The sequence below is a fragment of the Pseudorca crassidens genome, chromosome 9 (genome assembly GCF_039906515.1).
Source record: "Pseudorca crassidens isolate mPseCra1 chromosome 9, mPseCra1.hap1, whole genome shotgun sequence".
Classification (NCBI taxonomy): domain Eukaryota; kingdom Metazoa; phylum Chordata; class Mammalia; order Artiodactyla; family Delphinidae; genus Pseudorca; species Pseudorca crassidens.
The window spans coordinates 22,121,844-22,135,797 of record NC_090304.1 but is presented as its reverse complement, the minus strand read 5'-3'; the positions used below and the strand labels follow the sequence as shown (position 1 = coordinate 22,135,797).

Sequence of the window (13,954 nt, the reverse complement as noted above, 5' to 3'; positions counted from 1 at the left end):
ACTGAAAGTGATAAGGCAGATTTAAATCCTTATTTATTAACCTGGAAATACAAACATTTTCTATTTAGTGAAAATAATTAGGGTGCAGAACAGTTTATTTGTATGTGTCTTTTTTATGTATGTGTTTATAGTTATGTGTCTGTTTGTATTTTTTTTAAACATCTTTATTGGGGTATAATTGCTTTACAATGGTGTGTTAGTTTCTGCTTTATAACAAAGTGAATCAGTTATACATATACATATGTTCCCATATCTCTTCCCTCTTTTTTTTTTTAAATTTTATTCTGTTTATTTATTTATTCTTGGCGCCTGGACAGGGACATGAACCCTGGGCCCTCAGATTAAAAGTCTGATGCTCTCCCAGCTGAGCTACCCAGGCATCTCTTCCCTCTTGCGTCTCCCTCCTTCCCACCCCCCCAATCCCACCCCTCTAGGTGGTCACAAAGCACCAAGCTGATCTCCCTGTGCTATGCGGCTGCTTCCCACTAGCTATCTACCTTACGTTTGGTAGTGTATATATGTCCATGCCTCTCTCTCGCTTCGTCACAGCTCACCCTTCCCCCCCCATATCCTCAAGTCCATTCTCTAGTAGGTCTGTGTCTTTATTCCTGTCTTACCCCTAGGTTCTTCATGACATTTTTTTTTCTTAAATTCCATATATATGTGTTAGCATATGGTATTTGTCTTTTTCTTTCTGACTTACTTCACTCTGTATGACAGACTCTGAGTCTATCCACCTCATTACAAATAGCTCAATTTCGTTTCTTTTTATGGCTGAGTAATATTCCATTGTATATATGTGCACATCTTCTTTATCCATTCATCTGATGATGGGCACTTAGGTTGTTTCCATCTCCGGGCTATTGAAAATAGAGCTGCAATGAACATTTTGGTACATGACTCTTTTTGAATTTTGGTTTTCTCAGGGTATATGCCCAGTAGTGGGATTGCTGGGTCATATGGTAATTCTATTTGTAGTTTTTTAAGGAACCTCCATACTGTTCTCCATAGTGGCTGTACCAATTCACATTCCCACCAGCAGTGCAAGAGTGTTCCCTTTTCTCCACACCCTCTCCAGCATTTATTGTTTCTAGATTTTTTGATGATGGCCATTCTTACTGGTGTGAGGTGATATCTCATTGTAGTTTTTTATTTTTATTTATTTTATTTTATTTTTTTTAACATCTTTATTGGGGTATAATTGCTTTACAATGGTGTGTTAGTTTCTGCTTTATAACAAAGTGAATCAGTTATACATATACATATGTTCCCATATGTCTTCCCTCTTGCATCTCCCTCCCTCCCACCCTCCCTATCCCACCCCTCCAGGCAGTCACAAAGCACCGAGCCAATATCCCTGTGCCATGCGGCTGCTTCCCACTAGCTATCTACCTTACTACGTTTGTTAGCGTGTATATGTCCAAGCCTCTCTCTTGCCCTGTCACAGCTCACCCTTCCCCCTCCCCATAACCTCAAGTCCGTTCTCTAGTAGGTCTGCGTTTTTATTCCTGCCTTACCCCTAGGTTCTTCATGACATTTTTTTTCTTAAATTCCATATATACGGTATTTGTCTTTTTCTTTCTGACTTACTTCACTCTGTATGACAGACTCTAGGTCTATCCACCTCATTACAAATAGCTCAATTTCGTTTCTTTTTATGGCTGAGTAATATTCCATTGTATATATATGCCACATCTTCTTTATTCATTCATCCGATGATGGGCACGTAGGTTGTTTCCATCTCCGGGCCACTGTAAATAGAGCTGCAATGAACATTTTTTGTATTTTTGATTTTTTGATGATGGCCATTCTGACCGGTGTGAGGTGATATCTCATTGTAGTTTTGATTTGCATTTCTCTAATGATTAATGATGTTGAGCATTATTTCATGTGTTTGTTGGCAGTCTGTATATCTTTTTTGGAGAAATGTCTGTTTAGGTCTTCTGCCCATTTTTGGATTGGGTTGTTTGTTTTTTTGTTATTGAGCTTCATGAGCTACTTGTAAATTTTGGAAATTAATCCTTTGTCAGTTGCTTCATTTGCAAATATTTTCTCCCATTCTGAGGGTTGTCTTTTGGTCTTGTTTATGGTTTCCTTTGCTGTGCAAAAGCTTTGAAGTTTCATTAGGTCCCATTTGTTTATTTTTGTTTTTATTTCCATTTCTCTAGGAGGTGGGTCAGAAAGGATCTTGCTGTGATTTATGTCATAGAGTGTTCTGCCTATGTTTTCCTCTAAGAGTTTGATAGTTTCTGGCCTTACATTTAGGTCTTTAATGTATTTTGAGCTTATTTTTGTGTATGGTGTTAGGGAGTGATCTAATCTCATACTTTTACATGTACCTGTCCAGTTTTCCCAGCACCACTTATTGAAGAGGCTGTCCTTTCTCCACTGTACATTCCTGCCTCGTTTATCAAAGATAAAGTGACCATATGTGCATGGGTTTATCTCTGGGCTCTCTGTCCTGTTCCATTGATCTATCTTTCTGTTTTTGTGCCAGTACCATACTGTCTTGATTACTGTAGCTTTGTAATAGGGTCTGAAGTCAGGGAGCCTGATTACTCCAGCTCTGTTTTTTGTTCTCAAGATTGCTTTGGCTATTCGGGGTCTTTTGTGTTTCCATACTAAACTGTGAAATTTTTTGTTCTAGTTCTTTGAAAAATGCCAGTGGTAGTTTGATAGGGATTGCATTGAATCTGTAGATTGCTTTGGGTAGTAGAGTCATTTTCACTATGTTGATTCTTCCAAGAACATGGTATATCTCTCCATCTATTTATATCATCTTTAATTTCTTTCATCAGTGTCTTATAATTTTCTGCATACAGGTCTTTTGTCTCCTTAGGTAGGTTTATTCCTAGATATTTTCTTGTTTTTGTTGCAGTGGTAAATGAGAGTGTTTTCTTGATTTCACTTTCAGATTTTTCATCATTAGTATATAGGAATGCGAGAGATTTCTGTGCATTAATTTTGTATCCTGCAACTTTACCGAATTCATTGATTAGCTCTAGTAATTTTCTGGTAGCATCTTTAGGATTCTCTATGTATAGTATCATGTCATCTGCAAACAGTGACAGCTTTACTTCTTCTTTTCCGATTTGGATTCCTTTTATTTCCTTTTCTTCTCTGATTGCTGTGGCTAAAACTTCCAAAACTATGTTGAATAAGAGTGATGAGAGTGGGCAACCATGTCCTGCTCCTGATCTTAGTGGAAATGCTTTCAGTTTTTCACCATTGAGGATGATGTTGGCTGTGGGCTTGTCATATATGGCCTTTATTATGTTGAGGAAAGTTCCCTCTATGCCTACTTTCTGCAGGGTTTTTATCATAAATGGGTGTTGAATTTTGTCGAAAGCTTTCTCTGCATCTATTGAGATGATCATATGGTTTTTCTCCTTCAATTTGTTAATATGGTTTATCACATTGATAGATTTGAGTATATTGAAGAATCCTTGCATTCCTGGAATAAATCCCACTTGATCATGGTGTATGATCCTTTTAATGTGCTATTGGATTCTGTTTGCTAGTATTTTGTTGAGGAGTTTTGCATCTATGTTCATCAGTGACATTGACCTGTAGTTTTCTTTCTTTGTGACATCCTTGTCTGGTTTTGGTACCAAGGTGATGGTGGCCTTGTAGAATGAATTTGGGAGTGTTCCTCCCTCTGCTATATTTTGGAAGAGTTTGAGACGGATAGGTGTTAGCTCTTCTCTAAATGTTAGAATTCACCTGTGAAGCCATCTGGTTCTGCGCTTTTGTTTGTTGGAAGATTTTTAATCACAGTTTCAATTTCAGTTCTTTTTGATTGGTCTGTTCATATTTCCTATTTCTTCCTGATTCAGTCTTGGCAGTTGTACATTTCTAAGAATTTGTCCATGTCTTCCAGGTTTTCCAATTTATTGGCATAGTGTTGCTTGTAGTAATCTCTCATGATCTTCTGTATTTCTGCAGTGTCAGTTGTTACTTCTCCTTTTTCATTTGTAATTCTATTGATTTGAGTCTTCTTTTTTTCTTGATGAGTCTGGCTAATGGTTTATCTATTTTTGTTATCTTCTCAAAAAACCAGCTTTTAGTTTTATTGATCTTTGCTATTGTTTCCTTCATTTCTTTTTCATTTATTTCTGATCTGATTTTTATGATTTCTTTCCTTCTGCTAACTTTGGGGTTTTTTTGTTCTTCTTTCTCTAATTGCTTGAGGTGCAAGGTTAGGTTGTTTATTCGAGATGTTTCCTGTTTCTTAAGATGGGCTTGTATTGCTATAAACTTCCCTCTTAGAACTGCTTTTACTGCATCCCATAGGTTTTGGGTCGTTGTGTCTCCATTGTCATTTGTTTCTAGGTATTTTTTTATTTCCTCTTTGATTTCTTCAGTGATCACTTCATTATTAAGTAGTGTATTGTTTATCCTCCATGTGTTTGTATTTTTTACAGATCTTTTCCTGTAATTGGTATCTAGTCTCATAGCGTTGTGGTGGTAAAAGACACTTGGTACGATTTCAATTTTCTTAAATTTACCAAGGCTTGATTTGTGAACCAAGATATGATCTATCCTGGAGAATGTTCCATGAGCACTTGAGAAAAATGTGTATTATGTTGTTTTTGGATGGAGTGTCCTATAAATATCAATTAACTCCATCTTGTCTAGTGTAGCATTTAAAGCTTGTGTTTCTTATTTATTTTCATTTTGGATGATCTGTCCATGGGTGAAAGTGGGGTGTTAAAGTCCCCTACTATGAATGTGTTACTGTCGATTTCCCCTTTTATGGCTGTTAGTATTTGCCTTATATATTGAGGTGCTCCTATGTTGGGTGCATAAATATTTACAATTGTTATATCTTCTTCTTGGATCGATCCCTTGATCATAATGTAGTGTCCTTCTTTCTCTCTTCTAATAGTCTTTATTTTAAAGTGTATTTTGTCTGATATGAGAATTGCTACTCCAGCTTTCTTTTGGTTTCCATTTGCATGGAATATCTTTTTCCATCCCCTTACTTTCAGTCTGTATGTGTCTCTAGGTCTGAAGTGGGTCTTTTGTAGACAGCATATATATGGGTCTTGTTTTTGTATCCATTCAGCCAATCTGTGTCTTTTGGTGGGAGCATTTAATCCATTTACATTTAAGGTAATTATCGATATGTATGTTCCTATTCTCATTTTCTAAATTCTTTTGGGTTCGTTATTGTGGGTCTTTTCCTTGTCTTGTGTTGTGTTTCTTGCCTAGAGAAGTTCCTTTAGCATCTGTTGTAAAGTTGGTTTGGTGGTGCTGAACTCTCTCAGCTTTTGCTTGTCTGTAAAGGTTTTAATTTCTCCATCAAATCTGAATGAGATCCTTGCTGGGTAGAGTCATCTTGGTTGCAGGTTTTTCTCCTTCATCACTTTAAACATGTCCTGCCACTCCCTTCTGGCTTGCAGAGTTTCTCCTGAAAGATCAGCTGTTAACCTTATGGGAATTCCCTTGTGTGTTATTTGTTGTTTTTCCCTTGTTGCTTTTAATATGCTTTCTTTGTATTTAATTTTTGACAGTTTGATTAATATGTGTCTTGGCATATTTCTCCTTGGATTTATCCTGTATGGGACTCTCTGTGCTTCCTGGACTTGATTAACTATTTCCTTTCCCATATTAGGGAAGTTTTCAACTATAATCTCTTCAAATATTTTCTCAGTCCCTTCTTTTTCTCTTCTTCTTCTGGAACCCCTATAATTCGAATGTTGGTGCATATAATGTTGTCCCAGAGGTCTCTGAGATTGTCCTCAGTTCTTTTCATTCTTTTTTCTTTATTCTGCTCTGTAGTAGTTATTTCCACTATTTTATCTTCCAGGTCACTTATCCGTTATTCTGCCTCAGTTATTCTGCTATTGATCCCATCTAGAGTATTTTTCGTTTCATTTATTGTGTTGTTCATCGTTGTTTGTTTCATCTTTAGTTTTTCTGGGTCCTTGTTAAATGTTTCTTGCATTTTGTCTATTCTATTTCCAAGATTTTGGATCATATTTACTATCATTATTCTGAATTCTTTTTCAGGTAGACTGCCGATTTCCTCTTCATTTGTTTGGTCTGGTGGGTTTTTATCTTGCTCCTTCATCTGCTGTGTGTTTTTCTGTCTTCTCATTTTGCTTATCTTACTGTGTTTGGGCTCTCCTTTTTGCAGGCTGCAGGTTCGTAGTTCCCATTGTTTTTGGTGTCTGTCCCCAGTGGCTAAGGTTGGTTCAGTGGGTTGTGTAGGCTTCCTGGTGGAGGGGAGTAGTGCCTGTGTTGTGGTGGATGAGGCTGTATCTTGTCTCTCTGGTGGGCAGGTCCACATCTGGTGGTGTGTTTTGGGTTGTCTGTGGACTTATTATGATTTTAGGCAGCCTCTCTTCTAATGGGTGGGGTTGTGTTCCTGTTTTGCTAGTTTGGCATAGGGTGTCCAGCACTGTATCTTGCTGGTCGTTGAGTGAAGCTGGGTGCTGGCGTTGAGATGGAGATATCTGGGAGATTTTTGCCGTTTGATATTATGTGGAGCTGGGAGGTCTCTTGTGAACCAGTGTCCTGAAGTTGTCTCTCCCACCTCAGAGGCACAGCACTGACTCCTGACTGCAGCACCAAGAGCCTTTCATCCACACGGCTCAGGATAAAAGGGAGGAAAAGTAGAGAGAAAGAATTAGTAGAAGTAGGAAGGAAGAAAGAAAGAAAGGAAGGAAGGAAGAAAGAAAGAAGAAAAGAAGGAAAGAAGGAAAAGAAAGAAAGGAGGGAGGGAGGGAGGGATGGTGGGAGGAAGGAAGGAAAGAAGAAAGGAGGGAAGGAAGGAAAAAAGAAAGAAAAGATAAAGTAAAATAAGATAAAGTAAAATATAAAGTTATTAAATTAAAAAATATTAAGAAACAAAAATTTAAAAAAAAATGGACGGATAGAACCTTAGGACAAATGGTGGAAGCAAAGCTATACTGACAAAGTCTCATACAGAAGCATACACATACACACTCACAAAGAGGAAAAGGGGGAAAAATCATAAATCTTGCTGTCAAAGTCCACCTCCTCAATTTGGGATGATTCGTTGTCTATTCATGTATTCCACAGACGCAGGGTACATCAACTTGATTGTGGAGCTTTAATCCGCTGTTCCTGAGGCTGCTGGGAGAGATTTCCCTTTCTCTTCTTTGTTCTCACAGCTCCCTGGGGTTCAGCTTTGGATTTGGCCCGGCCTCTGCGTGTAGGTCGCCGGAGGGCGCCTGTTTTTCGCTCAGACAGGACGGGGTTAAAGGAGCCGCTGATTCGGGGTCTCTGGCTCATTCAGGCCGGGGGGGGAGGGAGGGGCACGGAGTGCGGGGCGGGCCTGCGGCAGCAGAGGCCGGCGTGACGTTGCACCCGTATGAGGCGCGCCCGTGCGTTCTCCCCGGGAAGCTGTTCCTGGTTCCTGGGACCCTGGCAGTGGCGGGCTGCACAGGCTCCCTGGAAGTGGAGTATGGATAGTGACCTGTGCTCGCACATAGGCTTCTTGGCGGCGGCAGCAGCAGCCTTAGCGTCTCCTGCACGTCTCTGGGGTCCGCGCTTTCAGCCGCGGCTTGCGCCTGTCTCTGGAGCTCCTTTAAGCAGCGCTCTTAATCCCCTCTCCTCGCGCACCAGGAAACAAAGAGGTAAGAAGAAGTCTCTTGCCTCTTCGGCAGGTCCAGACTTTTCCCCGGACTCCCTCCCAGCTAGCCGTGGTGCACTAACCCCTTCAGGCTGTGTTTACGCCGCCAACCCCAGTCCTCTCCCGGCGCTCCGACCAAAGCCCGAGCCTCAGCTCCCAGCCCCGCCCGCCCCGGCGGGTGAGCAGACAAGCCTCTCGGGCTGGAGAGTGCCGGTCGGCACCGATCCTCTGTGCGGGAATCTCCCCTCTTTGACCCCCACACCCCTGTTACTGCGCTCTCCTCCACGGACACGAATCTCCCCTCCTCCGCCACCCGCAGTCTCCGCCCGCGAAGGGGCTTCCTAGTGTGTGGGAACCTTTCCTCCTTCACAGCTCCCTCCCACTGGTGCAGGTCCCGTCCCTATTCTTTTGTCTCTGTTTTTTCTTTTTTTCTTTTGCCCTACCCAGGTACGTGGGGAGTTTCTTGCCTTTTGGGAGGTCTGAGGTCTTCTGCCAGCGTTCAGTAGGTGTTCTGTAGGAGTTGTTCCACATGTAGATGTATTTCTGGTGTATCTGTGGGGAGGAAGGTGATCTCTGGTCTTACTCTTCCGCCATCCTCCCCTTGTCCCCTGTATGTATTGTTGTATGGATATATTTGCTTAGAAAAATCTTAGAATATATATCAGTGATAATCTCTATGTAGGATGATGATGGGAGGTTTTTATTTCTTACTTTTGCCTTTTTGTATTATCTGAAAAACATAGAAGCACAAACTGCTTTAAAAATCAGAAAAGTAAAGAGCATTTTCTTTAAAATAGACTGTTTTGAACTTCCAAAAACCTTCAGAGCCTATCCTGGCTCTAATTTGTTCCAGCTGCTGAGGGCAACAGAAACTTGGCACTAGAGATTTTGAGAAAGATCCAGATAACTTCTGCTTGATTAGTATGGAGTTGAGCTTTTTGGAGCTTCAGAAGGAAAAGAAGTAAAATTCTAGCTCCTGGCATAAAGTAGGCCCTCAACAGCTCCTTAGTAGAATGGCTAAATTTGGGAACTTGGAAATTTGGCTTGTTTTCTGCTGAAGTAGTACCTGTTGGCTCCAGGTCAAGGGGTTTGATCTTTGGTTCTTTGGAGAATCATGGAAATTCCCTCAGGTTCAAGGTCTTATATATGCCATCAAATGTGTGTGCTCAAAGTCCCATGCTTCTAGGTTGGGTATGAATTAATGAGAATGACCTAGTCAGGGAAATTGATTCTTCTGAATGTGAGAACCAGCGAATGTATTTCACGATGGAATTAGACTGAGTTCCAAATGACAAAGTTTTTGATTGTTGACCTGAAACTAAAACCATTGCTACCCACTCTGCCTTCTGAGTCTTAATAGGGTTTGGAAATTTAAAAATATAATAAAGGCCACAGTCATTTTAGGCCTCAGGACAGTGGGCTATGTAGCTTAACAAAGAGGTGTTCAAATAACCACTAACATTACTTTTGCTCTTTCTATGCGCCAGGCACTAGGCTAAGTTCCTTACCTGCATTTCTTCGTTTAATCCTTCTGGCCATACTTTCTGATATGGCTGCCATTACTAGCTCCATTTTAGAGGATGATGTACTTGTGATTTAGGGAAGGTTAGTACACTGCTTGAAGTCACACTTGTGGACATTAAATGACACAACTGGGACACACAGACAGCTCTCTCCTACTCCAGAGACTGTTCTCTTAAACCACAATTCTAGACTGTTTTTCTGTCTTTTATAATTCATCAATCACACCATTAAGTGAACCACCTACCCTGTGCACTTTCCTGGTCCCTTCTGGTTGTTGGGTGACCTTATGTGTCATCGTTCAAGGTGAATTGATTTGGGATCATTCCAGAAAGGTTTGGAGAGATTTTGGAGGTGTTTGTTAACAGCAGCGGATATCTTACAGTAAGATTACATTAGGCCTGCTTGGTCACATTACCAGTGTTGTTTCGCATCTCAGACTTAGCCTGTCCAAGTTTAAACTTTTTAGGCAGTACTGGAAACTATAGAACCTCATCTGGGGGTTGTGGGAAATGCTGGTTTTAATTAGCAATATTAGATTCAGTTGGAAGAATACCTTCTTTGTTGACCTGAAGTAACTGTAAAGGCAGCAGGTTCATTTGATTTCACTTAATTGATTTCATATTTAAGAGGAAAATAGGAGGTTTATAGTTATCAACATATATCTGATTAGCTCGAATCTTACACAGCTTCTTCATAAATTCATTATTATTTAGGACAGCAAGAGGTAAGTTGTTTGCATTAGCCTGCCCATGTAATGATGCCAAAACAGAACAATTAACTTTCCAACATAAAATATCAGGGAGCGAACACAGGCACCCAAATATAAGGGATTAATCATTTAAGTATTGGAAAAGGGACATGGAGACCAGTTAATTGCCAGGATCTGAAAGTCAGCAGTCTAATCCGATTATATAAATGGAGCAGTGGTGTTCATTTTCAGTGTCCTTTTGGGCTAATAATTAAATGGTGGATTTAGAAATTAACTGCTGGGTAGTGGACTGCTTATCCAGAAAACACTGCCTTCCTTCACTAGCTGTGCCCAGCGTTTGGAAATTCCATGGCCTTACTCGTTTTTGACTTGGGCATGGAGGAAGTGAGAAGAAATATACCCCATGAACAACAAATAGCTTCCTTCCTCTGCCTTCTCTCTGACATAACAGTCAAAATGAGAGAATATTTCTCCTTGAGGACAGTGCTATATTGCCACTTGACTTGTAATAATCGTCAGGAGAAGAGCACCGAGGGAAATGAAAACTAAACCTCAGCACTCCTGCTCCAGTTGTGGAGGCAAATGTGTGGGTTAACCTGAGTATCTGGTGGTATGGAAAAACCCTTCCCTGCCTGCGTCAGCCTGCAACTACCTCCACCTCCTGCAGCTCGCAGAGGAAACACTGTTTTAGCAGTGCACCCAGAACACCTCTTCCAGTGTCATCTTGACTTATTACATTCCTAAGCCTGTTTTCCCTAGATGACTGTAAGAGGCGGAGTGTTGTATGTTCTGCTAGTATTTTGGCTGCGTGACTCTCTGTGTGTTGTCGGGGGGTGTCACCCAGATGCCAGCCGGGTCTGAGGTCCATCACAGGCAGGCAGGGAGAATGGCCTGATCTCATTCTAGCTAGATATGCTCCTTCTCTCTATTAGAGGTCGTCTTAGAGGTCCCTCATGTACAACCTCTAACTTCGTAGCACCTGTCTGTAAATGTTACGTTATTTATTTGAATCATCCTTGAATATTGCTGAGTGCCTAATATAGGTCCTGAAACATACTAGCTGCTCAGAAAGTACTGTAGAATACAGAATTAAGTGAATAAATGCATGAAGGGAAATACAACGTTCTGTCTTCTTGGTAGGTACTGGACAAAGTGAATCAGAAAGATTTTTTGTTGAAATCAGCAATATCAGCTTAGAGACATTCAGATTCAATTAAGATTCAGATTCAGTTAACTACTTTTTTTTTTTTTTTGCGGTACACGGGCCTCTCACTGTTGTGGCCTCTCCCACTGAGGAGCACAGGCTCCGGACGCACAGGCTCAGTGGCCATGGCTCATGGGCCCAGCTGCTCCGCGGCATGTGGGATCTTCCCGCACCGGGTCACGAACCCATGTCCCCTGCATCGGCAGGCGGACTCCCAACCATTGCGCCACCATGGAAGCCCAGTTAACTACTTTTTAAAATTAGTTTTTTCACCCTTTTAATTTTTTTCGAAAGTAGAACATGCATGTAATAATATACTCAGATAATGAAAGTGAACATATTTCATGCTCACATTTGTATGGGGTCCCGATCGATGAGGACATTCTCTCAGCCACTTGTTAGTACTGCCTTTCTGAAGTGTAATTTACTTGAATGTGCTTAGTACATTTACACATTATAAATGCTGCCTCTCTCCACTCGCTGGCTGATAGCTCTATATTGGGAGATATTGTAGAAGAAAGTCTTATGTATCTTTACATTTCTGGCAAGTTGAGCACAATCCCTATAAACATCTATAGAACAGGTGTTTAATATTTCTTAGTTTAACAGAACAGATAAACACATTGCACTCAAAGTATTTGGAGCTTCATATATAATTTCAAGGTGAGTTTTTGCAAGTTAAAAGAGACGTGAAGAACTGACAACATTCAATGTGTTAAGTGAATTAATGAGGGTGGAATTTCAGGCATAAGTAATGGAGATATTTTAGGCTGAGTGGAATCCTTTATCATGCTAGTTAAGCACCTTTTTTTTTTGTGCTTAAAGGTTGCCTCTGACTTCTGTTAAAGCCTATTGTGTGTGTTTCTTCTTTTATAGAAAGGCAAACTTGATAGGAGTAAAGAGCATGAGCTTTGAAGTCAAATAAACCTGGATTGAATCCCCACTATACCATTGACTTGCTTGTTACTACTGGACAGCTTTTTTAAGCATCTGGAGTCACAGCATTACAAGAATGGAACATACGGTTACTATGGAAATTAGAGATAATGAGACTTACATGGTATAGTGTAGTCACTCAATGACTATTGCTATTTTAATAATTGTTTTAATTTTAGAGAGCTATGTACCCATGCAATATTTCCTAATGTTTGTTGATATCTAAGGGATTCTAATGAGACTGACATATTTCTGCCTTATGACATCCCAAATGTCTTGGGCTGCCATAACAAAATACCACAGAGTAGGTGGCTTAAACAATAGAAATTTATTTTCTCACAGTTGTGGAGCCTGGAAGCCTGAGATTAGGGTGCCAAAGTGGTCAGGTTCTGGTGAGAGCTCTCTTTCTGGCTTGGAGAATGGGCAACTTCTCATCTGTTCTTACATGGTAGAGAGGGAGGGAGTGAGCTCTTCGTTGTCTCATAAGGGCACTAATACCATTTTGAGGGCCCCACCCTCCTGACCTATCTAAAGCTACTTATCTCCCAAAGGCCCCATTTCTAAATGCCATTACATTTGGGGGGGGGGTTAAGGCTTTAACATGTGAATTCTGGGGGACACAATTCAGTCCACAGTAACCCAAAAGAGGCCCTATCACAAATTGATCGACCTGGAAGTTTTTCTTTCTAGTAATGGGTTAGTTTGAATTGGGAGTGGTGGGTTTGGGGAAAGGGTTTTGCAGCTCAATGGGCTATGATCTGGTTTGATGGCCACCTCCAAATACAACTATAGGTTTGTCATTTGAATTTTAAATTTCCTTCCATTAAAGTGAGAAGAGGGCAAGAGTGGCTGATGGCAAAGTGCACAAGCTCAGTGAAGTTCTTGGGCTTTCATCTAAGTCAGTGTATCTATTATTCTCTTGCAAAATACTTGACCAGGAGTGTGGAGAGAAGAGGGTTGGAAACGAAATGATGGTATTTGGGTGGAGGATGATGACATATAATATGTTGAGATATGGGGTACATGATTAGATAGAGAGTAAGTGAAGGCAGAACATGGAAATCCACACTCCTCTGCCTCTAGCATTTCTGGGTACTGTGAAGATTATCTAATTATAGGCCCAGTGCCTTAATAATCTCAAAATTAACCATTACGTATCATTAGCTTTGAAATCTAGCCTCTATCTCTTCTCTGCTGCATGACCTTGGGCAAGTCAAAGAAACTCACCAAGCCTCGGTTTTCTCATTTCTAATAATGCAGTTTAAGGGCCCAAGTTTCTTACACATAGTAGGTACTCAGTTAGGGTTTATGACTTTGAAAATGAATTTGTTTACCTCTTCATCACTGAAGAGCAAGTGGCAGATATTGTTCATGACTATATGAGCCCAAACTGACATGCTGGACCTCAATTCTGCAAAGGTAAGATTGCTTTATAAACGTAAATAAAAGTTACTCCAATAACTCAGGTCCTCAGTCTTATCTGAAACTCTCGGAGCCAGATGTATTTAGGGATTTTGAAATTTTCAGATATCATAAAGGTAATACAGTATATATACTGCATGTACCACCCCCAGTGGGATCTGGAGAAACACCCAGAATCAAACACATTAATAATTCTTTAGTGAAATATGTGAATATTTATATTAAGCGGGATATGCAGAGCCTATAAATAGTCTCACATCAGTTCAGGTCAGGTTTTGCCACAAAAAGAAGTTCAGTTTAGGTTAGGTTTTGCTGCCAAATGTATAAAAAGTTTTGATTTTAGTTTTAAAATTGCAGATAAGGGACTGAGGATCTGTGTTGTTAAAATAACTTTTGATATTACTTTTATGAAGTAATATTGACTTTTCAGAGTTGAAGTCTTTGCCACATAACTTGGTCATAGGTGTTAGATTATGAAAATAAAATGTGAATGCTGCCTTCCCAGTGAGAAATGCAAATCTCAGGCCATTCAAATATCCAGGCAATCATAGTTTCA

At 40.3% G+C, this 13,954-nt stretch overlaps 1 non-coding gene across 1 annotated transcript; it reads right to left on the bottom strand.

Annotated features, from left to right (window-relative positions):
- Positions 1 to 306: 306 nt before the first annotated feature.
- On the bottom strand, positions 307 to 379 carry TRNAK-UUU (transfer RNA lysine (anticodon UUU)). The gene has a single exon. It is a non-coding gene; the product is annotated as a tRNA-Lys (tRNA).
- Positions 380 to 13,954: the final 13,575 nt, after the last annotated feature.